Raw genomic sequence first — 24351 nt, forward strand, 5'->3', positions numbered from 1 at the left:
GTGAAATGAATGGCTTTTATCTCTGTTGATTCAAAAGAACCATGAAAACTTTAAGGGCTAAAATCTTTAACATTTCTCAGTACTAAACTAATGAAGCATACAAGTGCCATGTGTTGGTATTTATCATCAATATTTTGAGTATTTAATATACTAAGGAACCACTAATTGATTTACTACTCCAAAGAAAGAAACTTTCCCTTACACATTATAGATGTTTAAAAATGCTTCCTGGAGAGAAGATTCTGAATTACATTTTCAAAATAATTTATGAAAAGACAACATGGTAATCATCCTAACCCAGATTCATATTCTCTCAGATGATGATTTTCATCTATTTTAAATAAAATGTAAGAAACATTGCTGAATATTTGATTTAGTAAAATGGATTTGTAATGCTTCACTAGAAATTATCTTCTAATCTTATTTAAATTTTCTGGATATGGAAACACTGATGGGTCTGGTTGATGAGGCCTTATTTGTTTAGAAATGAGCAATAGCACCCCCACAGGGTCATACAGAAACTTTTATCAGTAACAGCCTTTAGGCCACAGTTTGCAATCAGTGAATATTTATATTAGTAGCAATTGCACCAGACAGTAATTATCTTATCACAGAGGAAAAGGTTAAAAAGAAGCTTCTCCATTGGACACCCACTGTGTGGATAATTAAGTATCTCCATGGCTTCTTTCATTACTGCATTCAATAATAGTTAAATACTAGGGAATCTAGCTATAATCAGACATGATTTGATGAGACATCGAGAAAGACAGGAACAAACAATTTTTGTTTCTAGTTTTACTTGCTGAACTACTTAATTTGATAGACAATGGTAAACATTTTTGCAATATCCTCAAGTTACCCACTGTTGTCCAATGAACAAAGTTATTAAGTACATGTGCTTTATTGCATCTTGTGACATTTTAGAAAATATATTAGAGTAAAGCAACTTTGCTTTCAAAAGTATATTAAAAGCAACTTTTAAAAGTATGTTAAGTAAACTCCTCTGTATTAATTTGTTCCTTATAATTAATAATTTTTCCAAATAATGTATATGCATCTTCCTTTTCAACTTAATAAAATATTTTATAAAACAAAATACAAATATAGTCTATTAAATGTTAATCTAAACACATTGAAAAATAATGTGTTTATATCACCTTAAGTTAAATGAAATTCCAATAGCTTGTAGCTTTTTTTATTGTAAGAATATTTCAATTTAAGCCTCAGTACCTAGATCACATCTGTCCTGCCCTTATCAGTTCTTAAGCTCTCACAAAGAACTTATATTTCTGTAATTTGTAAATATTAAGTAGGCACAAAAAATGCCTGTCCATGCATTTATTTATAAATCAGCAAAACATTGAGCTTATAGGTTATTTCAGGTGTTATTCAATTCAACAGAGAAATAATGGAGATTATAAACAAACAAACAAAAACACGACTATGTCACTGAGAGAAATTAAGGCATTGTTTCATTGCTTAGAAAACATTATTATTATTTCATTTTACCCTGCGGGATTATTTTCCCAGTATCATTTCAAGTATCAAAAGTCCAGCTTCTTTTCCTGTGGGTGGTGAGGTGGTGTTTGAAGCTCTGCTTGTGATATTAGAGATTCAGTGGACATGGGGATGCTTGTGCCCTGCAGTCTACCCAATGAGCAACCAAGAGCCTTCAAGGTGCCACACATGGAAGTACTTAGAATCTCCAGGTCTACACCCAGTGATGTTGAGGGGATCATGTGTTGCTTGTTATCAAACTAGATCAGCTTCATGTAAGACATGTACTTTAAACCTTTAGCCATCTCTCCAGCCCCCCAAATTGTAGCTTCCTGAACTGGAAGTTGTGATCCCTACTGGATTAGAGAACTGAAAGTTGGGACAACGTAAAGTTTAATGACAAGCAGATGTGTTCAGTGTTCACTTCTGGTGGTGCCAGGGACCATATTCAATCCCAGGGATTGACCCGGGGTTGGTACAAGCGCCATAATGCCTGTAGTATGTCTCCAGCCCTGTAAAAGTTTGCTGAATTTTCTATGATAGATAATCTGATTTTCTTCTAGCAGTAGTTCTTTGCCCTGGTCTTGGACAAAAGGATTGGAAGTAAAAAAACTTTAAAGACCTCAGTTCTAAAGTGTTTTATTTTTCAAATGACAGCATTGAATTTTAGAGAAAACTTTCACATATTAGATTTCTATGTATGTTCATAAAACAACATTTTATATAATAAATAAGGTTATCTAGAATGTGTCACTTCTTATTACTCATATAAAGTGAAGAACAAATGCAAATTTCTGCTTTCTTTCCAGTAGCCCTTGGTGGTGATTGAAGAGACCAAAACCAAAACAATACAAAACAGCAACCAAAAAAAGCAGTCAGAATTTGAGATGATGTTGCCAAGAAACTAATTCAATTCAATTCCTATGTCGATCCTTGAGTTTTGTAGGTTAACTTAGTCCAGATGTTATTGAAGCAAGAGATATTTATTTGATATCTTTATGACAGTACTTTTGAGGGCTGGAGAAATGATAGATCATAGGTTGAGGCACTTGCTGACCTTGATTCAATTCTGGTTCAAGCATTAAATCTTGTCCCCTAAGCATTGCCAGGAGTGATATCTGAGCACAGAACCAGGAATAAAACCTTAGGACTACTGGACATAGCAACAAAACAGAACAAAACAAAACAAAACACAAAAACAAATAGTTTTGCATCTCCCAATATCCTATGCCCAGGCATAACGTTGATTCCTCAATGTCATTTTGTTATTGTTTTCCTAAATCTACACTTGTTTCTCAGTTTCTGCTTCTGAAAGTTCATGGGCTCTGTGTTCTCTGCTGAAATTTTCCTCAAGTTATCACTGAAGCTTTATAATTTATCTTTCCTTGCTGATGCTCACTGCTCTTAGTCACTTTGGCTTTTCCTTTGTTTTCTGTCCAAATGTATGTGCACAGGTAGGAATAAAGGAGATACTTCAATTGTCTGTGCCCCTATTATACATTTGATGTCTGTATTCATTTTCCATGTCCATTAACTATTTGACTATCTTCTACTCATGTTGGCAAAGATTGTATCACATGTATCACTTATCATCCGGTTGTTCATCAATTTGCTCAAACGGGCACCAATAACGTCTCCATTTGTCCCTGTCGCATGCTAATGAAGCCCAATGGCATATGCTCTCTCCAGGAACAGGAAGAGCCTCAAACTGTTCATTCAGGGTCTATATGAAGAAGTCTGACCATCTCATAGGTGGGTAGCCAGGCTGTCTTTTGATGTCCCGTGGAATACAATCGAGAACAGCTCTAGCCCAGTGGTTGTCTCTAAATCGCATTCCATGTCCAGCCCATTTGATTTTCAATGCATTGGCAAACGACCTGATTCTTGATTGTTGATGGAGGTCCGGATTACTTCTCTTACTTGAGTGAAACGTGAAACTCCAAACTCTTTCGATTCCTCTTCGGGATACCCGAATAACATTCTCATCCTGTTTTTGTAGGGCCTGGTCTCTGAGGCATATGTTAGTGCAGAAAAAATGGTGGAGTCAAAAAGATGTGCCCGGAGCTGGAGGTTCTCCATTCTCTTAACCACTCCTTTGACCCTCTTGAAAGCATTCCACACAGCTCTCTTCCTCCTGTGCAGTTCAGGTGCCAGGTCATTTGTTATGTTGAGTTCTCAACCTAGGTTCACATAACTTCTGCATTCGGAAATGTTCGTTCTGTTGAGGGCAAATGGAACATCAGGGACTAGTCCATTTCTCATGAACCTTGTCTTTGTGATATTCAGCTGCAGTCTGACCTTTCCACACTCACGGTTGAAGTCAGCCAGCATTCGTGCCGCTTGGTTGATATTTGGTGTTATGAGAACAATGTCATCAACAAAGTGGAAGAGGGGTAGTTGCCGAACATCTATCTTCACTTCCATTCCTTCTCATTCCAGTCATCGCATGATATTCTTGAGGGTGGCACTGAAGTGTTTCAGTGAAATGGTGTTGCTCTGCTGAACCCCTCTCTTTACATCAATAATCAATTCCTTGTAGAATGGTGAGATCCTGATGGTGAATCCATAATACAGCTCATGGAGGATTCTGAGGTATTGAGTTTGAACACCCTGTTTGGCTAGGACTTCGATGACCACTTCAGTCTCAACAGAATCAAAGGCCTTCTTTAAATCAATGAACATTAGACAAAGCGGCATCTTGAACGCTTGCGAAACCTCAATGAGCTTGGTCACCATGTGGATATGGTCAATCATGCTGAATCCTTTTCAGAACCCAGCTTGCTCGCATGGTGGACCTTCATCTAGTGTTCCTCCAATCTTATTCCAGATGACTCGAGTGAATAACTTGTGGAAGACAGACAACAGGCAACTATGGTAATTGTTGCCAATGTCCTGGATGTCTCCTTTCTTGTACAACAGGACGGTCCTGTTGGTTTTCCATTCGGGACAGATTCTTGCATTCAGACAGGTAGTGTGTGAAGAGCTGAGGCAGTGTGTTGATGAGTACTGGCAGCAGATTCTTCAGGTGTTCGGATTTGACCTTGTCTGGACCAGGTGCTATGGGCTTCTTTACCGAAGAAACGGCATGTTGGATTTCAGAAGGGAGAATGCTGAGAATGACATATCCATGCTGCGGAATTTGGTGTTGGTAGGTGGACGTGGCTATTAAAGAGATCCAAGTAGAAGTCATGGATAACTTTTTCCATTGCCCTTCTGGAAGATGTGACAGATTCATCAGTACATCGGAGGGCAGTTATCTTGGTCTTATAGTTGGCGAACGACAGGCAAAGGTTGCGAATACTTTTCCCGGCTTCTGCTGCATTGGCTAACACTGCTGCTCTTCTCTCTTTGAGGTCATCCTTTATCACATCTCTGCACAGCTTCGTGAGATCGGACATTAGCTTGTGATTGCCTGAAGCTCGAGCCAGACCACATTGGTGAATGAGCTCTAGAGTTTCTGAAGACAGGCAGCTTCTTGTGTCTTTCTCTCTCTCTGCATTCCTCTCACAATCATGGAGGTGCTGAAACAGTCAATCGTATTCCTCATAGATGTTGTCAATGACGGCATCTTCCCATATTGCTTTAGCCAAAGAGCTCCTAGTTGGTGGTCATTTTGGGAGTTCTCTTTTTAGGCCAAGATTCAAATGACAAATTGCCACTCTGTAGACATGACAATCAGTGTAATCAGAGGGGGAAATTCTCGATATATCTAGAAAAGTAAATTGTATCAACTTCTAGATAGTATTTGATAAAACAACTGGGTGGCATAATTATATTTACTCTATTTGAACATAGTTATATTTACTATTCATGATGACCACAGGTCTGGAAGACCATCAACAAAGATATTTATTTCTGACAGTCCTGCAGGTGAGAAGTATATGATCAAGACCTTAGCAGATTAGATGTCTTTTTAGGTTCTTCATCCTTATTCATAAAAGTTCTGCTTTCACATAATGAAAGATATGAGTAACTATGAGGCCTCTTCCATAAGAGTGCTGATCCTATTCACAAGGGCTCTGCCTTAATGACCATTTTTTTTCCAAAGTCCCATTTCCTATATACATGTATAGAGTATAGTTTTAAGTAAAGAATGTAGGGATAATAGTGCTAAATTTGGTCTCTGCTCTCCAAACAATAATAGTGAGTTTTGTTGAAATATTGTATGCAATCAAAGTGAAAGTAAAGTGAAATTTGTTAGTTACACAGGCGGGGGGGGGCTTAGGGTCGGGGGGCTAGGGGCGTGGGGGGGGTTGGGGTGTGAGGGGGCGGGGTGGAGCTATACTGGGATTCTTGGTGGTGGAATATGAGCACTGGTGAAGGGATGGGTATTCGAGCATTGTATAACTGAGATTTAAACCTGAAAACTTTGTAACTTTGTAACTTTCCACAATTAAAAAAAATTGGTCTCTATTGGTCTCTGGCAATATGTTTAACAAATTGAAACAATAAATTATTTTCAATTGAGTCAATACAATTATTTATAATTTAAAATTGACTTGAGGGGCTGAACCAATAGCACAGTGCGTAGGGTGTTTGCCTTGAACACGGCCAACCCGGGTTCGATTCCCGGCATCCCATATGGTCCCCTGAACACCACCAGGAGTAATTCCTGAGTGCAAAGCCAGGAGTAACCCCTGTGCATTGCCAGGTGTGACCCCCCCAAAAAAGCAAAAAAACAAAATAAAACAAATAAAATTGACTTGAAATGTTAGAAGTCCATCAACATGTTTAATTGCATTTATGTAATGAAAAAACTCAATAATTTATTTATCATATTCTAGTTATGTATTACAACAATTTTATTCAATAAAATAATATATATCTTGGGCCTGAAAGATATTACAAAAGATAAGCTGTATGCCTTAGATCTGGCAGTCCAGGTTCCATTCCTGGCATCCCATATGGTCAACCCAACACAGTCTGAAATGAGCACTGATTTCAGAGCCAGAGGATGGTCCTGAGAACACTCAGGTTAGTCTCCCCACCAAAACAACAAAAATTCTATATGTCTATATGTATCTTGAAGAATGTATCTCAAATGTATATTATCTTGAAGAATGTATCAATGTTTCTTAACAGTAGATTTACATGGTGGGATAATTTATGCATGCAAAGATACTTATAACTCATGTTTGAATAATATCAGTCCTTATTCTTGCTTCCTGCAGAGGGACCTAGCAATAGAAATGAAATACAGAGATATTTTTACTGAGACGAATTTCTATACATTTTTTTTCATTTGTATCACTTTTTAAAGGTTCATATGAAATTGTTTTGTATGATTCTATTATTAAAATAATCTTTTGAATAAAACTCTAATAAATAGAAATTAACATTAAGAGGTAATATAACTATTGAGTTTGATTCACTTGCCTTATCACATAAAACCTAAACTTACCTTTTAATAGAGTTAATGAGAGTTTCACTATTTATAAGGTTTAGCCATTCAATAGTAATTAACATGGAAGTGTTATTCACTTTTGTCCTAATACAGGTTTCCTTTTAACCTTTCAAAGAGGTCTTGCTATTTTTTGCTTCATTGCTTTGCTTTATTGAACATTATACAACATGGCAAGCAATTAAGTATGATTGTGTTGGAAATTAAATCAGCAAAAGTTCATTAATGGTCAGATTTAAATACATAAAAGCAACAAAACTGAGGCTTGGATTTCTATATTTAACATATCTTATTTTGTCTAGACACTGTAGAAAGTAAAACGTGCTAAATCATTTATGCTTTGATGAGCACATAAATATTTCTTCACAATGGATTTATTTTGTTGAATTTTAAGTACTGTCATGAAAGCATCATATTTTTTTTTTAGTAACATAGCATACTCAGTTTTATTTGCTATCTCTTTTTTTTTGGTAGAATAGGACTACATTCTAAATAGGAAAATAAATCAAAAAGATGTGATTTGTGGGGCTGGAGTGATAGTATGGTGGGTAGGGCGTTTGCCTTGCTCGCAGCTGACCCAGGTTCAATTCCCAGCATCCCATATGGTCCCCTGAGCACTACCAGGAGTAATTCCAGAGTGCAAAGCCAGGAGTTATCCCTGTGCATCTCTGAGTCTGACCCAAAAGAAAACAAAACAAAAAGAGGTGCTTTGTTTAGTTAATTATTTATTTTCAGTATGTAAAATAAATAAATACTACATCTCAGTTTTATATATACATATATATATATACATATATATATATATTTGGCTTTATTTCACAGAAAAACAAACCACCTAGAATAACCTGAGAAAATTTGTAAGTCTATAAATATGAACTTGTATTGTTAATTTTAAAGATAAGCCATTCACTCTGTAGAGTTATATGTTAGTTTACAAAATATGGGTTATAATAATGTTTTCCTAAGAGAAAAAGTGAGAATATAGGTAAATTTAAAAAATTGATAAAATATTATTTCCTCAAATGTTCCCATGTAGATGGTTCTATTAATATTTCCTTTCAACTTTAAGTGAGAGGACAATCCCAGTTCTTAAACATCAATCTAGAACATGTGCCAAAAGTAAAATATACAAATTAATATTTAATAATGCCATGTCATCCTAGGGAAAAAGAAAATTCGAGTTATTGCTCTCTCCCCAAAGTATAGATATCCTTATATTCTTTGTAACATGACTTCCAATAACCCAAATCTGAAAACAACCCAAGTGTATATAGATAGATAGATAGATAGATAGATAGATAGATAGATAGATAGATAGATAGAAAGATAGATAGATAGATAACTGAATAGATAGTATAGCCAATATAGAAAACTAGATAAAGAAAATATGGTAGTTGCAAACAATGCAATATTAATAGGGCTGAAAAAATAAAAATTATGGGAAAATTTTGTTACATGGTTGAACCTAGAGAGTATCATGTTGAGTGAAGTTAATCTGAGGGAGAGAGAACAACATAGAATGATCTCCATAGAATGATCTCTTTCAATGAGGTCATGACGTTTGCACATAAGTGGATCAGCATGGAAAGTATTATGCTAAGTGAAATGAGTCAGAAAGAGAGAGACAGACATAGAAAGATTGCACTCATCTGTGGACTATAGAATAACAGACTATAAGACTAACACCCAAGAATAGTAGAAATAAGTACCAGGAGGTTGTCTCCATGGCTTGGAGGCTGGTCTCTCATTCTGGGCAACTCAGAGAAGGGAACACCAAGTAAAATGTGATTGGAGGTCATGTGGGGGAAAGATGAGGCGGGCCCAATATAGACTAGAGACTGAATACAATGGCCACTCAACACCTTTATTGCAAACCACAACACCTAATCAGAAAGAGAGAACAAAAGGGAATACCCTGCCATAGTGGCAGTGTGGGGTGGGGGGAGACAGGACTGGGGAGGGGGGGGAGGGATGTTGGGTTTACTGGTGGTGGAGAATGGGCACTGGTGAAGGGATGGGTTATCAAACTTTGTAAGGGAGAAACATGAGCACAAAAATGTATAAATCTGTAACTGTACCCTCACGTTGACTCACTAATTAATAATAAACTATTAAATTAAAAAAAAAGAATGATCTCTTTCATGTCAGATGTAAAGAAAAATAATTCTATAATAATGAATGCTCAAAAGCAGTGGAAACAAAGAACAAGAGAACTGGTCTTTAATTAGGAGCCTGTCCCTTGGGAAGTTTTGGTGGATGGGACAAGGCAGGGGCTGCAACTATGGTGGAGGCAAGTGCTCAACTAGTGGAGGAGCTGAATGGTACTAAAGTGTCATGCATGCCAGCATATCAATAATAGTTCTCTTAACCACAGCGCCAAAATTTAGGAAAACGTGCCTATAATAGAAGCAGAATTGTGGGTGAGAGGCAGTGTGTATGTGTGTGTGTGTGTGTGTGTGTGTAGGTGTGTGTGTGTGTGTGTGTGTGTGTGAGTATGTAGATGGAGGGGAGGAGGGAAAGAGACACTGGTGAGTGAACTGGTGTTAAAATATGTTATGCCTGAAACCAAATCATAAATAGCTTTATAATTCAAGGTGACTAAAAATCTAACCTGTTATCACACTTTCACTCATGACTGAAGACAGTTATACTTAATGTAAGGGAAAACTTGAAAAAAAAATAGAGTGAATTTCAAGAACCACTTAACACTCCTTTGCAATATGTTCCCATAACCCCTATATTTATATTTAAGAACACGAATGGAATGTATTTTCTAATTGCTAGAATAAGCTCTCACATTTATCACAGTACTCTAGTATAGGACAGACCTTGCTTTAGTTATATTTTGTACTTGTTTTCATCAATTCATTTTCCTTCCCTCTATTTAAAGCCAATTAATGGCATCTTTTATTTCATGGTAAAATATAGTTTTTCCTCTGTAATATAGTCTCTTGTCACCATAAATTCGCAGCCCTTTTCTTTCTCATTTACTCCATTAGAAGTATCTTCATTTTATAATAAAAGTGATAATAAAAGCTTTGTAACTTTCTCATAGTGATTCAATAAAAAAGTGATCATAATAAAATTTATAAGCTACCAAAAAAGTATTATCATTTTATTCTGGAAAAAATATAGATATGCTCTATTCTTAATACTATTTTGCATTTTTCTCCTTAGGATGCTTTGCTTCCAATTACCTTCATGTCTGTATCTTTTACATATGAATTTATTACGATAGCAAATCTGTGACAAGCTAAGTCTCACTTTTGCCATAATTTCTTTCTCATCATGTAGGAAATTACTTTATGATAAGATTTTCAAAACTATCAGAAATACATTCTTATACATGTTGAACTATAAGTGTAAAATCTCTGTGTTTAAATGCAATAATATAAGTAAGCCATGATTTACAGTGTAAGTTATACCTACTTGACAAGAAAGCATTATCTCGGATCAATGAGAAAAGATTACATGAGTAAATGAAGTTAAATTTAACACAAAAGTTAAATTAACAGAATAACAGAAGTAAAAGGTTGTCTTACCAAAAGCAGCAACACAAATAAATGTTATAGACAATGTAGTAAAAAGGTTACTCTAGTGCAGTTTAGGTAATGTAAGTTGGTAAAACTATTTTGTAAAATGCTAATTTCTAAACTTCTTTTAGAAACTAAAGATGAATGTGGAAATATTTACACAAAATTTATATTATTAAATGCTTATTTCAATGATATTTTTAAACTAGAATATCAGAACATCTAACATATTTGATAGAGATTGATTAAAGAATATGTGATACATTTACAAAATGGAGTAATGTTCAATCACAAAAGTATTTTTTTTCATTCACCACAAATCAAGAGGCAAGGAAAATATTCAAAGAAACTAATGAAAATGAAAATTGACATTTATTGAATGGTTACACCAATTGACACAATTTTAGGAGACACAATTGATGAACAGAAAAGCAAGTTAAAATAACAAGTCAATTGATATTGATAGAAAAACAAAAGCAGAAAAAATGTAAGTGAATAAATAAAGTAGTAAATAAATGTCCCAAATCTGAAAACGGAATAGATCATTTCAGATTTAAACCTTGAAATAATTTATAAAAAGAAAAAGATTGCCTTTGTTTTGTTTGTTTTGGGGTCACACCAATTTTGTTCAGGATTTACACTTGATTCTATGTTTGGGTATCACTGCTGCTGGCGTTCAGGGCTAGTAGGGAATAAAGCCAGGTTGAAAGACTGCAGGGCCTTTCTGCATCCTCGGGATATATTCCCAGAAGTGGTATTGAGGGGTCGTATGGAAGCTCAATTTCTAGTTTTTGAACGACTGTCCATAAAATTCACAATCACGATCACGAAATCCCATTAATCATTGATTTCTCGGGCAGGCTCAGTAACCTCTCATTTTGTCCTTTCCCTGAGATCTTAGAAGTCTATCTCTACTCAGCCCTCCCAACGATGTCCCACTGGGGGTTCTTTCAGGGTCAGGGGAATGAGATCCAGCTTGTTAACTGGACTTAGCATATGAATACACCATGGGAAGCTTGCAAGGCTGTCCCATGTGGGCAGGAAACTCTCAGAAGCTTGCCAGTTTCTCCCAGAGGGAGAAGTAGGCTACAAGATATCTTCTGGAAGCTTGCTTTTAAGTCTCTCTCTGGATGTTGACCATTGATGGAATTACACACACCTGGGTTCCTCTGCCCTTACCTTCATGCGAGAGGCCTGTCAGAACATATGGAGAGGGCCTAGAGCATGGCTGTAGCTAGGTTCTGGTAGTCTTTGGCTGCTGGGAGCTCTGCTCGGGGTGGAGAGGAAAGCTGGAGCCCATCCCCTCCGAGTGGCCCAGGGGAAGACAGCCGGGCGTGCGGGCAAGAGACTCTCTCCCCATAAAATTAAAATAAAAAAAAGAATAGAAGGAAGGATAAAAAAAAGAAAGACTGCAGGGCCTTATTTCCTAATAATAAACTACTTTTCTCCCCCTAATAGTTGACATTTTAATCTATGCAACTAAATATTTCGCTATTAAGAAAAGAATAGAAGAAAAAATCTACTTAGAAACAAAGCCTGATGGATAATTACAAAACATAATACTTATAAGTAAGAACAGTTCTTTATCTACAATGAATAATGAAAAGTTTTAAATGTTATCTCATTGCACTCATATGTGGAATATAAAGTAGCTGAGAGGTACAAGCTTGCAATGATGCAATTTCTGGAAAATATTTCTTTGGACTTAGATATTAAAATACAGAAATCCAAAACCATGTGGCCACTAGTGTGGCCACTGGACCTCATATCTTTTCATTCTCAGCAGTGAAAAACAAATTATCAAATGTTTCCTTTTCAGCAGGTCTGACTTTAGGGGGGAGAAACTCCAAACAATAATAGTGAGTTTTTTGTTGAAATATTGAATGTAATCAAAGTAAAGTGAAAATAAAGTGAAATTTATCAGTTACACAGGTGGGGTGGGAGGCTGAGGAGGTGGGGGGAGGGGGGAGGTATACTGTGATTCCTGGTGGTGGAATATGTGCACTGGTGAAGGGATGGGTATTTGAGCATTGTATGACTTCGACTTAATCCTGAAAGCTTTGTAACTTTACACATGGTGATTCAATAAAAGAATAAATAAATTTAAAAAATTAATAAAGTTGCTTTTATGGCTTTGCTCTTATGAATAAAAAAATGTTATCTCACATAATTGGTTAAATAAATACATAAAACTATCATTCCCATTAAAAAATAGAAATAAGGTACACAAAAATCCACTATGCATACATCATTTTAATGATAACACACATGATTTAATTCATTATAAATGAGTATTTTTCATAATTATAAAAATGTAAATTATAGGTGACGTGTTAATTGTATGATTGCATTGTGCCTTGTATTTCAGGATTTTTTATCAAGTGTGTATTCTGTGTGGAGAAGCAGTTTCAATGTTGGCACGAGTTGCTCTTTGAACCTTGTCTGCAGTGTGACTGTCATACTCAGAATTCTATAAACGGACACACCTGCATCGATTTTATATCTCTTGAAATAGTCCTAAGAGCACATAGCAAAAGAGAAAACTTATTTTTACTATTTTTATTTTTAGATACATGTACTTTCTTTTTGAAACTCTATGGCATTGGAGTCTTCATCTCTTTTCTCACTCTTTTGCTAGGCAGCAAAATGAATATAACTTTAGCAATGTAGTCAATCTGTGTAAAGTGATTTTTTTTTGTTTTTTTCTGCCATATTCATTATCCATTCTCTAATCCTAAGGCAAAAACTACACAGCATAAAGCAAACTAAGAATATGTCTTCTGGTTTGGGTACAGTTTAAAGGGAAAGTAGTTTTTAAGAGGCCAGAGCCAGAGATATATTACACGGAGTCACCGCCTTTGCCTTTGCATCAAAGGCTGTGGCCCGAAATTCAATCCCTGTTGGAATCCTGACAATGCAAATGTTCTGAACACTCCAAAAGTTTTCCGGGAGCACAGTGCCAGGAGTTACTGAGCAGCAAGTGTGTTAGAGAAAAATAGGGACTTTTGCAGGGAAAACAGAGATTCTAAAATCATAATGATACACAGAACTTTTGTATAAGATTTCAAGAAACCTTTGAAAAATTTGGAGATTTTCTTTGTTTGATTTTGCTGGAATTCTTATTCTTGTCTTTTTAAATTGCATGATTCAGAGGAAATACATTTTGACAAAATTAACTTGTAGACTTCAATCTTGATATGTTTTTATTGGATCTTAAATAAAACTTGTACAAAGTGGTATCAGAAAATCAGCAGTATTGAGAATTGCTTGAAAGAACTGAAGATTAAAATAAAATAGTATATTTTCCTTTCTTTCAACATGAGTGCATAACTACATGAAAATCTCTTTCCTAGATCTTATGCCCAGTTTTGAATATGAAGGACATGCTTATATGACATAGAATATTTATATAATAGGGCCAGAGAAATAGGATGGTGGGTAAGGTATTTGTTTTGCACACAGCAGACAAGAATGTAATTCCCCATACCACTAACAGTTCCTGGAATCCCAGCAGGAGTGATGCCAGAGGGAAGAGCCAGAAATAAGCCTGGGTTACATTCAGGTGTGGCCTAAAATTTAAAAAAAAAAGAAAGAAAGAAAAGGAAAGATAAAAAAGAACTTAAAAGTCATAACTGTGCAGTAAAGATCATACACAGTTGTTCTTATAGAAATACATGTTTCTGTTAAAAAAAGTCATGCTGTTTAAAAGTGAAATTTTTTGAAAACTGTCTACAATATATAAATTTGTGAAAATGTCAACATTTTAATTCTTTATTGGTGCCAAGAGAAGGAAGGAAGGAAGGAAGGAAGGAAGGAAGGAAGGAAGGAAGGAAGGAAGGAAGGAAGGAAGGAAGGAAGGAAGGAAGGAAGGGAGGGAGGAAGGGAAGGAGGGAGGGAGGGAGGGAGGAAGGGAGAAAGAAAGAGAGAAGAAAAAGAAAAGAAAGAGAAAGAAAGAAAGAAAGAAAGAAAGAAAGAAAGAAAGAAAGAAAGAAAGAAAGAAAGAAAGAAAGAAAGAAAGAAAGGAAGGAAGGAAGGAAGGAAGGAAGGAAGGAAGGAAGGAAGGAAGGAAGGAAGGAAGGAAAGAAAGAAAGAAAGAAAGAAAGAAAGAAAGAAAGAAAGAAAGGAAGGAAGGAAGGAAGGAAGGAAGGAAGGAAGGAAGGAAGGAAGGAAGGAAGGAAGGAAAGAGAGAGAGAGAAAGAAAGAAAGAAAGAAAGAAAGAAAGAAAGAAAGAAAGAAAGAAAGAAAGAAAGAAAGAAAGAAAGAAAGAAAGAAAGAAAGAAAGAAAGAAAGAAAGAAAGAAAGAAAGAAAGGGAGAGAGAAAAAAGAAAACTTAATTTTAACATTAAAGGTAATGCAGAGTCTCTTGCCCCCGCACCTGACTGTCTTCACCAGGCTCCCTCGGAGCTGGGCGAATTGAATTTCCCTTCCCACCCTGAGCAGCGACCAGGCAACCAAAGACCTCCAGAACATAACCACAGCCATGCTAAAGGCCCCTCTCTACACATTTGTATAGGCCTCACACATGAAGGAACTGGCAGAGGAACCAGGTGTCTGAGACTCAGGGCTAAGATTTTCAAGCCTGCTCAGATGGGGACTGCACCTCTTTCACCCAGACCCCCCATTTTCCAGTAGCTTGGCAGCCACACCTACAAACTGCCCCCATTAATGGCCAAGATCCAGAGACTATAAAACAATGCTCCCAGAAGCACGCAGCCCCATTTTCATCGGCACAACCTCTTATAGCGTAATTCTCTCTCTCAGGGAACCTCACTATGGGGCTGGAGCAATAGCACAGCAGGTAGGGAGTTTGCATAGGGCTGACCAGAGTTCAATTCCCAGCATCCCATATGGTCCCCCAAGCACAGCCAGTAGTAATTTCTGAGTGCATGAGCCAGAAGTAACACCTGTGCATCACTAGGTTTGACCCAAGAAGAAAAAATAATAGAAAAAGAGAAGCTGGCAATGTACGATGGCATCCTGCCTGCATGGCAGACCCTGGCAAGCTCTTCGTGGCATATTCAATATGCCAGATATAGTAACAATGATGGGTCTCATTTCCCTTACCCTGAAAGAGCCTCCAATGTGGCACCACTGTGAAGAAGGAGTAAAGAGAGGCTGCTAAAAATCTCAGGGCTAGGATTAATGGAGACGTTACTGTGGTGCCCTCTCAAGCAAATCAATGATCAATGGAATGAAAGTGATACAGTGAAAGGTAATGTTGAAACCTAATGTTGTTCAAGTTAAAACAGAGCTGTCATTTGTTGATAGCAAAAATATTTCTTATTAAAGTTATAAATTTCATTTTTGAATTGTATTTAAATATATTTTCACATATAGAGCTATGTAAACATGTTCAGAAACTAATATATTTTCAACTTAATTTTTATTTTTAAATTTACTACAAAGACATATTTAGAAAATTTCAAAATTTGTAATTTGGGCAGTTCTATTTGATTTGTGTAGTGACAGAAATACCAGGAATGCTTACAAATTGAGTCAAATTGGTACCAGTTACTTATTGTTAGAGTAAACTGAGTATGTTTTTTAGTAACAGTAGTGGCAGCTATTTCCAATATCTAAGTTTTATCAAGAGTTAGTATGTGGTGAAACTCCATTGTTCTTCATATTGCTGCACTAACAATAATTTTTTTAAGTTGAAAGTTCCAGGAAAAGTACAAATCCAAGAACTCTATTTTTGTCTGTGAGGAAAATGTATGAGAGAAATATTTAGGTATTAAGAGACTTTTCCTTTCTTTTTTAATCGTGGATAGCAGATGATATCTTACAAAATGTATATTCACAAATATTTTTGTACAACAGTTTATATATATTTAATAGACATAATTATACAGTTCTTATAATATGAAAGTAAGTGATATTTTATTACTTTTGGAAAAGGGTACTTTTAAATATCAATTCATTTTTATATTACTGCATAAGGACAATGGGAGTAATAAGTTCTTTATTTATGATATTGAGAAGTGCAGATTCTTCTGCTATAATTTTTAGTACACAAGTCTTTAGTTTGTATTAAGGTGTTCTGGTTGGTTGGAGATTATAGATTGTGTGTCTAATTTTTGGTGATAAAATGGATATTTCTGTGTATGTTACAATGTTCACTTAAATAAAATTGTAGCAGTTTTATGGGTCAATAGTCTGTGTACATGTCAATAACCAATCATTCAATAGAGCACAGTCTATGATTTGCTGAGGAGGAAAAGTGCAGGAGGAAAAGTCTATATGAGATAATTATAGACATTTTGGTGTCAAAGTTTTGAGAAGCCTGTTATTTTGAGTACATTTAATATTAATGTTCTTTCTTATTTTTCTTTATCAAAAGAAGATCAGATAAAGTTTTTTTAAATTATTTTATGTGTTATTTAATTTTAAAACTTTTATTTCTTATATGTGTAATCTACTTTAATTATTAAAATTGTATTTTTAATTACCTTTCATTGGTTTCCAAAATGAGGCAAGTTTTAGGAGTGTTGCTTTGCCAATAAGTGATTTTAGATTTTAGTATTAATTTGCCTTTCCTTATCTGATTATTTCTTTCCTGATTTTTCTTTTGTTTCCTCATTTGTTTTTACAGTACTAGTGATAGAAACTAAGGCTTTACAAAGATAAATCAAGTGTTTTCCCATTAAGCTACATGCTCTATCCTTTAATTTGTAAAATTCAAAAGAAGTTAAACAGGCCACAAGAGCAGAAGAAACAATTTAGAAGGGAAGGCATTTATTTTACATGCAACCAAACCTGGTATGATTCCTGGCACTGCCTATGGTCCTGTTAGCATGTAGAGTAAGCCCTCAAGGACATTGTGTGGGTCCAACAAATAACTAAAGAAAATAAATAAATTTAATCAAGTGCCAAGGAAATGGCTTAAGTATTACAGTGTGAGACTCAGGACCCATCCCCAGCACCCAAATAATCCCCTAATTAAAGGAAGTGTGGACCTCCAAACAATACCAACTGAATAAATAGGTAGATGAACAACTATCTGTATGCTCAGAACCACTATTAGGGTGTCATCTACCAAACTCCACAAACTATTATATGTGAGGACCACAATTAATTTCTTGTGCAAACACAAGAAAGTATCACTTCTGAAGGTATGTGAGCTAACATCACTTGTATCACTTGTATCAGTTGTCATCCTGTTGCTCATCAATTTGCTCCAGCCGGTGCCAGTAACGCCTCCATGTCCCTGTCACGTGCTAATGTAGCCCAGTGGTGTCTGCTCACTCCAGGAACACGAAGAACCTCTAACCACTCATTCAGGGTCTTGACAAAGAAGCCCTTAGCCTCCCTATACCCCTTGAGAAGGACTAACATCATAAGTATAAAAACCAGGGAATGAGGTAAGAAATAATTCAACATACTCATGATTTAGGGCTTTTTGTTTTTGTTTTTGTTTGTTGAGAGATTGTTTGGCTCTCAACAAACACAAAAACAAAACAAAACAAAACAAAAGGAATGGGCTCCAGCTTCTTTCCCCACCCCGAGCAGAGCTCCCGGCAGCCAACGACCACCAGAACCTAGCTACAGCCATGCTTGAGGCCCCTCTCCACACGTTCCGACAGGTCTCACACATGACGGTACCAGCAGAGGAACCCAGGTGTGTGTAATTCCACCAACGGCTAACATCCAGAAACTTAAAAGCGAGTTCCCAGATATCTTGTAGCCTACTTCTCCCTCTGGGAGAAACTGGCAAGCTTCTGTTTCCTGTCCACATGGGACAGCCTTGTGAGCTTCCCATGGTGTATTCATATGCTAAATCCAGTAACAAGCTGGATCTCATTCCCCTGACCCTGAAAGAGTCCCCCCCTCCGTGTGACATCGTTGGGAGGGCGAGTCAAGATAGACTTCTAAGATCTCAGGGAAAGGACAAAATGAGAGGTTACTGAGTCCACCCGAGAAATCGGCGATTAACGGGATTTTGTGATCGTTTGTTACTCTTTTGCTTCTGGGTCACACCCAGCAATGCACAGGGGTTACTCCTGGTTCTGTGCTCAGGAATTACTCCTGGCAGTGCTCGGGGGATCACATGGGATGCTGGGAATCAAACCCGGTCAGCCTTGTGCAAGGCAAATGCCCTACCCGCTGTGCTATCGCTCCAGCCCATGATTTAGTTTTTAAAATATATAAGTTGCAAATATTTGACTGATAAAGAGCAAGAAGAATTTGGAGTGATGATTTTTCTAGCTTGAATTTGGTGTTGAATACATTGACATTTACATAAATGTATAAACTGTTTGAACCATGAAATTTGCACTTAAAACAAGTGTGTATTATTTTTTATAAATTATATATTAATAAAGTCTATTTCAAGAATTGAATTTTCAGTGTCTCAATAACCCTTAGCCACCATTTTCTCCAATGAATAATAAAATATTAAATACTGAAAGCACAGAAATAGATATATCTCATTTTAAGTAATAGTGTTCCTAAGATAATTCTCTTCATCTTCAAATAATTACATATTAAAAATGATAGTAAACATTAGGAAAAATAAAAATTAATGCCACTTTTGGTAAGCTAAGTCATCATTATTTACGATGTGGCATAAATCAAGACCAAAAAGACGCTCATGCTGATCTTTATGGATGCACCATTGGAATCTATGCTATGCTATAATAAATACTTCAATGAAAAGAAGAAAAAAATTTTAAATAATTTCTATTAAAATAAGCAAAATATATACCCCATCTGGCGTTAGCCACTTGTCAAGTTGAGAGGTGTGACTTTTCTTGAGTGTCTTATGGCACACATCATTGGAAGTCACTGACGACCTTCTAATCCAGGTGTTTAGCATTTTCCCTTAGTGGAGCAAATTCACCTAGGGGTTGCCCCCCATCAAACTCTGGGTGTGCAATCTCATAATTATTTTATAGCACTCCACATTGGAATAGTCAGTATTGTTTGTTAGGGCATTAAATCTCTTTACTTTTTTCTTTTTTGATTTTTTTTTTATTATTATTGAATCGCAGTAAGATACTCAGTTTGTACATGGTTGGGTTTCAGTCAGTTAATATTTCAACACACATCCCTTCACCAGTGTACATTTCCTACCACCAATATTCCCAGTTTCCTTCCCATCTCCTCCTCTATATCAGGCACTTTTTTCCTTCCATCTCCTCCCCTCCCCTCTCACCATCCATGAGCAGGGGATGTGTCTCCATTTCCAAGTGTCCTCTTTTATTTCTTGAAGTAGTGTTTTGTAATTTTCCTTGTATAGGTCCTTCACCTCTTTAGTTAAACTGATTTCACGGTCCTTGATTTTCTGAGGTACTATTGTAAATGGAATTATTTTTTTTCCTAATAGCTATATAGTATTACATTGTATAGATATATCATGGTTTCTTTATCCTATTGTCAATTTTCAGGCACTTGGCTTATTTCCAGATTCTGAATATTGTGAATAGTCCTGCAACGAACATAAAAGTGCAGAGGGTGTTTCAGCTTTGTGTTTTAGGGCCCCCTGGATATATTCCAAGAGGTGGTATAGTTTGGTCAAATGAACCCACAATTTCTAGCTTTTTGAGGAATGTCCATTTGTTTCCCAAAAAGACTGAACCAGTTGACATTCCCACCCACAATGAAAGTGAGTCCCTTTCTCCCTGAGTCAGCGCCAGCACTGATTGTTCTTGTTCTTTTGCAGTGTGTCAGTCTCTGGGATGTGAAATGATATCTCATTTTTGTTTTGATTTGCATCTCTCTGATGACTAGTGATGTAGAGAATTTTTTGATGTGACTTTTGAATATTTGAATTTTTTCTTTGAGGAAGTTTCTGTTCATTTCTTCTCCCCATTTTTTGATGCAGTTGAAGGATTTTATCCTTGTAAAGTTCTATCTGATATATCTTTGATATTAATCCTTTATCAGATAAGCATTGGATAAATATTTTTTTCTCAGTTAGTAGGCTGTCTTTGTTTCTTGGTCACCTTTCCTTTTGAGGTGTAGAAGCTTCTTAGTTCAATGCAGTCCCATTTGTTTATCATTGCTCCCACTTGCTTGGTCAGTGGTGTTTCATTTTTGAAGATACATTTAGATTCAATGTAATGAAAGGTTTTACTTTCATTTTCCTCCATTACTTATGCATTCAGGTTTTTGAGGTACAAATGCTATTTTGGGGGCTTTCACCACTCTCTCTATCCCACTGTCTCTCTTCATCTCTCTCTCTCTTTCTCACTCTTTCTCTCATTCTCTCAAAATTTTCCTTAGGGTTATTATCCTACTTTGATAAAATTCTTTTACTTTAAGAAAAGTAAATTTAAAAGAAAAACAAACTCATTATATAATGACAGTTTGTTGAAATTGCCTGCCAGACAAAGAAATTTAATATTTCATCTATAAATTGTTAACTATAAGAACAAGCACAACTTTATGTAATGTAATTTCCTTTTTGTTTAGGAACCATTTAGTTATATCTAAATTTAGCAATTTCAATTAATTTTTCCCCATTCATATATTGAGTAAAACCTTTTCTGAGTCCTTAGACACAGATTGATCCTGCACTTATAAAGTAGACGATCTAATGGGAGTTATATATTAAGTTAGTGGTGCTATAATTAAAATTTATAATGAGAGATATAAAAATAAAACTAAAGTGCTTAAAAGAATATAACACAGGGATATTTCACATAGGTTGATAGGCTCTGTTAAAAAAGTTGAAGTAAAAAATAATATGTCTCATAAGTTGCTTCAGGGGCCGGAGTGATAGTTCAACAGGTAGGGTGTTTGACTTGCACATGACTGACTTGGGTTCGATCAATCCCATATGGTCCCCCAAGCACTGCCAGGAGTGATTTCCTAAGTTCAGAGCCAGGAGTAAGCCCTGAGCATTGCTGGGTGTGACCTAAAAAGCAAAAAACAAACAAAGAACACATAAATTGCTTCATACAACAAAGAAGTGTCAATTTTGAAGAAAATGACTAATTTGGGGAAGGATATATCTTTAAAGTTTAAATAATCTGAATATTTTGTTACCTGAATAGGAAGATTTTGTCCACATATATTTTACATTTTTCTGTAGTTTTATGTTTTTCTCCCCCAGTAACAACCTAGGCAGAGATGTAGAAACCATATAGTCAGGATTAAATCCCAGCCTTGCACATACAATGAATATATTCTAGCCCTTTGAGATCTCTTCTTGGTACTCACTGACTTTTAAATTGACTTGTATACACTGATAAAAGCAAGAGTTTCATTTTATGCAAAGATTCACAAAAAATGCTGTCCTCCATGAGGAAATGGAAACATATACCCTGCTCGTGGATAGGGAGAATCAATGTTGTCAAAATGGCAATACTCCCTAAAGCATTATACAGATTCAATGCGATCCCTATAAATATACCCATGACACTCTTCAAAGAAATGGATCAAGCAATCCTAAAATTCATATGGAATAACAAACGTCCAAGGATAGCTAAAACAATTCTTGGGAAAAAGATGATGGGAGGCATCACCCTCCCCAACCTCAAACTTTACTACAAAGCAGTAACAATTAAAACAGCATGGTACTGGAACAAAGGCAGAGCCGTAGACCAATGGAACAGGGTGGAATATCCCTACACACAACCCCAAATGTATGACCATCTAATCTTTGATAAGGGAGCAAGAGATGTGAAGTGGAGCAAGGAAAGCCTCTTTAACAAATGGTGCTGGCACAACTGGACAACCACATGCAAAAAAATGGGTTTAGACCTTGACCTGACACCATGCACAAAAGTCAGATCAAAATGGATTAAAGACCTCAACATTAGACCACAAACCATAAGGTACATTGAAGACAAGGTCGGCAAAACCCTCCACGATATTGAAGATAAAGGTATCTTCAAAGGTGACACGGAACTAAGCAATCTAGTAAAAACAGAGATCAACAAATGGGGCTACATTAAACTAAAAAGCTTCTGCACTGCAAGAGATACATTGACCAGAATCCAAAGACTATCTGCAGAATGGGAAAGGATATTTACACAATACCCATCAGATAAGGGGCTGATATCAAGGGTATATAAAGCACTGGTTGAACTCTACAAGACGAAAACATCCAACCCCATCAAAAAATGGGGCGAAGAAATGAACAGAAATTTTACCAAGGAAGAAATACGAATGGCCAAAAGGCACATGAAAAAGTGCTCTGCATCACTAATCATCAGAGAGATGCAGATCAAAACAACCATGAGATACCACCTCACACCACAGAGACTAGCACACATCCAAAAGAACAAAAGCAACCGCTGTTGGAGAGGATGTGGGGAGAAAGGGACCCTTCTTCACTGCTGGTGGGAATGCCGACTGGTTCAGCCCTTCTGGAAAACAATTTGGACGACTCTCAAAAAATTAGATATTGAATTCTCATTTGACCCAGCAATACCACTGTTGGGAATATATCCCAGAGAGGCAAAAAAGTACAATCGAAACAACATCTGCACATGTATGTTCATCACAGCACTGTTTACAATAGCCAGAATCTGGAAAAAACCCTAATGCCCCAGAACGGATGACTGGTTGAGGAAACTTTGGTACATCTATACAATGGAATACTATGCAGCTGTTAGAAAAAAGGAGGTCAAGAATTTTGTAGTTAAGTGGATGGGCATGAAAAGTTTCATGCTGAGTGAAATGAGTCAGAAAGAGAGAGACAGACATAGAAGGATTGCACTCATCTATGGTATATAGAATAACAGAGTGGGAGACTAACACCCAAGAACTGTGGAGATAAGTACCAGGAGGTTGACTCCATGGCTTCGAGGCTGGCCTCACGTTCCGGGGAAAGGGCAACTCAGAGAAGTGATCACCAACTACATTGTAGTCGAAGGCCATGTGGGAGAAGGGAGTTGCGGGCTGAATGAGGGCTAGAGACTGAGCACAGTGGCCACTCAACACCTTTATTGCAAACCACAACAGCTAATTAGAGAGAGAGAACAGAAGGGAATGCCTTGCCACAGTGGCAGGGTGGGGTGGGGGGGAGATGGGATTGGGGAGGGTGGGAGGGACACTGGGTTTACGGGTGGTGGAGAATGGGCACTGGTGAAGGGATGGGTTCCCGAACTTTGTATGAGGGAAGTATAAGCACAAAAGTGTATAAATCTGTAACTGTACCCTCACGGTGATTCTCTAATTAAAAATAAATAAATTTAAAAATTAAAAAAAAATGCTGTCCTCAAATCTTGTTTTTAAGAAACAGACATTAAAATGATATGTTGGAAGTTGATTTTTATATTAATAGCATTACTCTTATTAAAAACATTTTATGTAAACTGAGTAAAAAAAGTAAGTCATAATATACATTATGTCTTTCCCTATATAAAATAAAAATATACTTTCTAGAATATTTTTGTATATATGCAAAATTTCTCATCTTAGTTTGACAAGTTTCCAGTTGTATCAGATTTGTTATTAGAGAAATCTGCACAGAGAGGCATAGCAAATTTAATAGTGCTTGTGATAGCAAAACTGTATAGTAATTTTATGTCTGAAAAAGAGACTTTCCCCTGCACCCACTGTACAATTCTTCTTGACCACTGATTCAAATTTTGAAGAATTTAATTTTTGCTTCCACAAGTTTGGGCCGAGCCTTACACATAAGCAGCCATGCGACAAATCACCATAAAGGGAAATATATGTATGTATATGTGGTGTATTTGATATGCCAGATACAGTAACAATAAGAAGTCTCATTCCCTGACCCTGAAAAGAGCCTCCAATCATTGGGAAAATTGAGTAAGGAGAGTCTGCTCAAATCTCAGGGCTGGGGGGCCGGAGCGATAGCACAGCGGGTAGGGCGTTTGCCTTGCACGCGGCCGACCTGGGTTCGATCCCCGACATCCCAAATGGTCCCCCAAGCACTGCCAGGAGTAATTCCTGAGTGCAAAGCCAGGAGTAACCCCTGAGCATCGCTGGGTGTGACCCAAA

The sequence above is a fragment of the Sorex araneus genome, chromosome 1 (assembly GCF_027595985.1).
Source record: "Sorex araneus isolate mSorAra2 chromosome 1, mSorAra2.pri, whole genome shotgun sequence".
NCBI classification, from domain to species: Eukaryota; Metazoa; Chordata; class Mammalia; order Eulipotyphla; family Soricidae; genus Sorex; species Sorex araneus.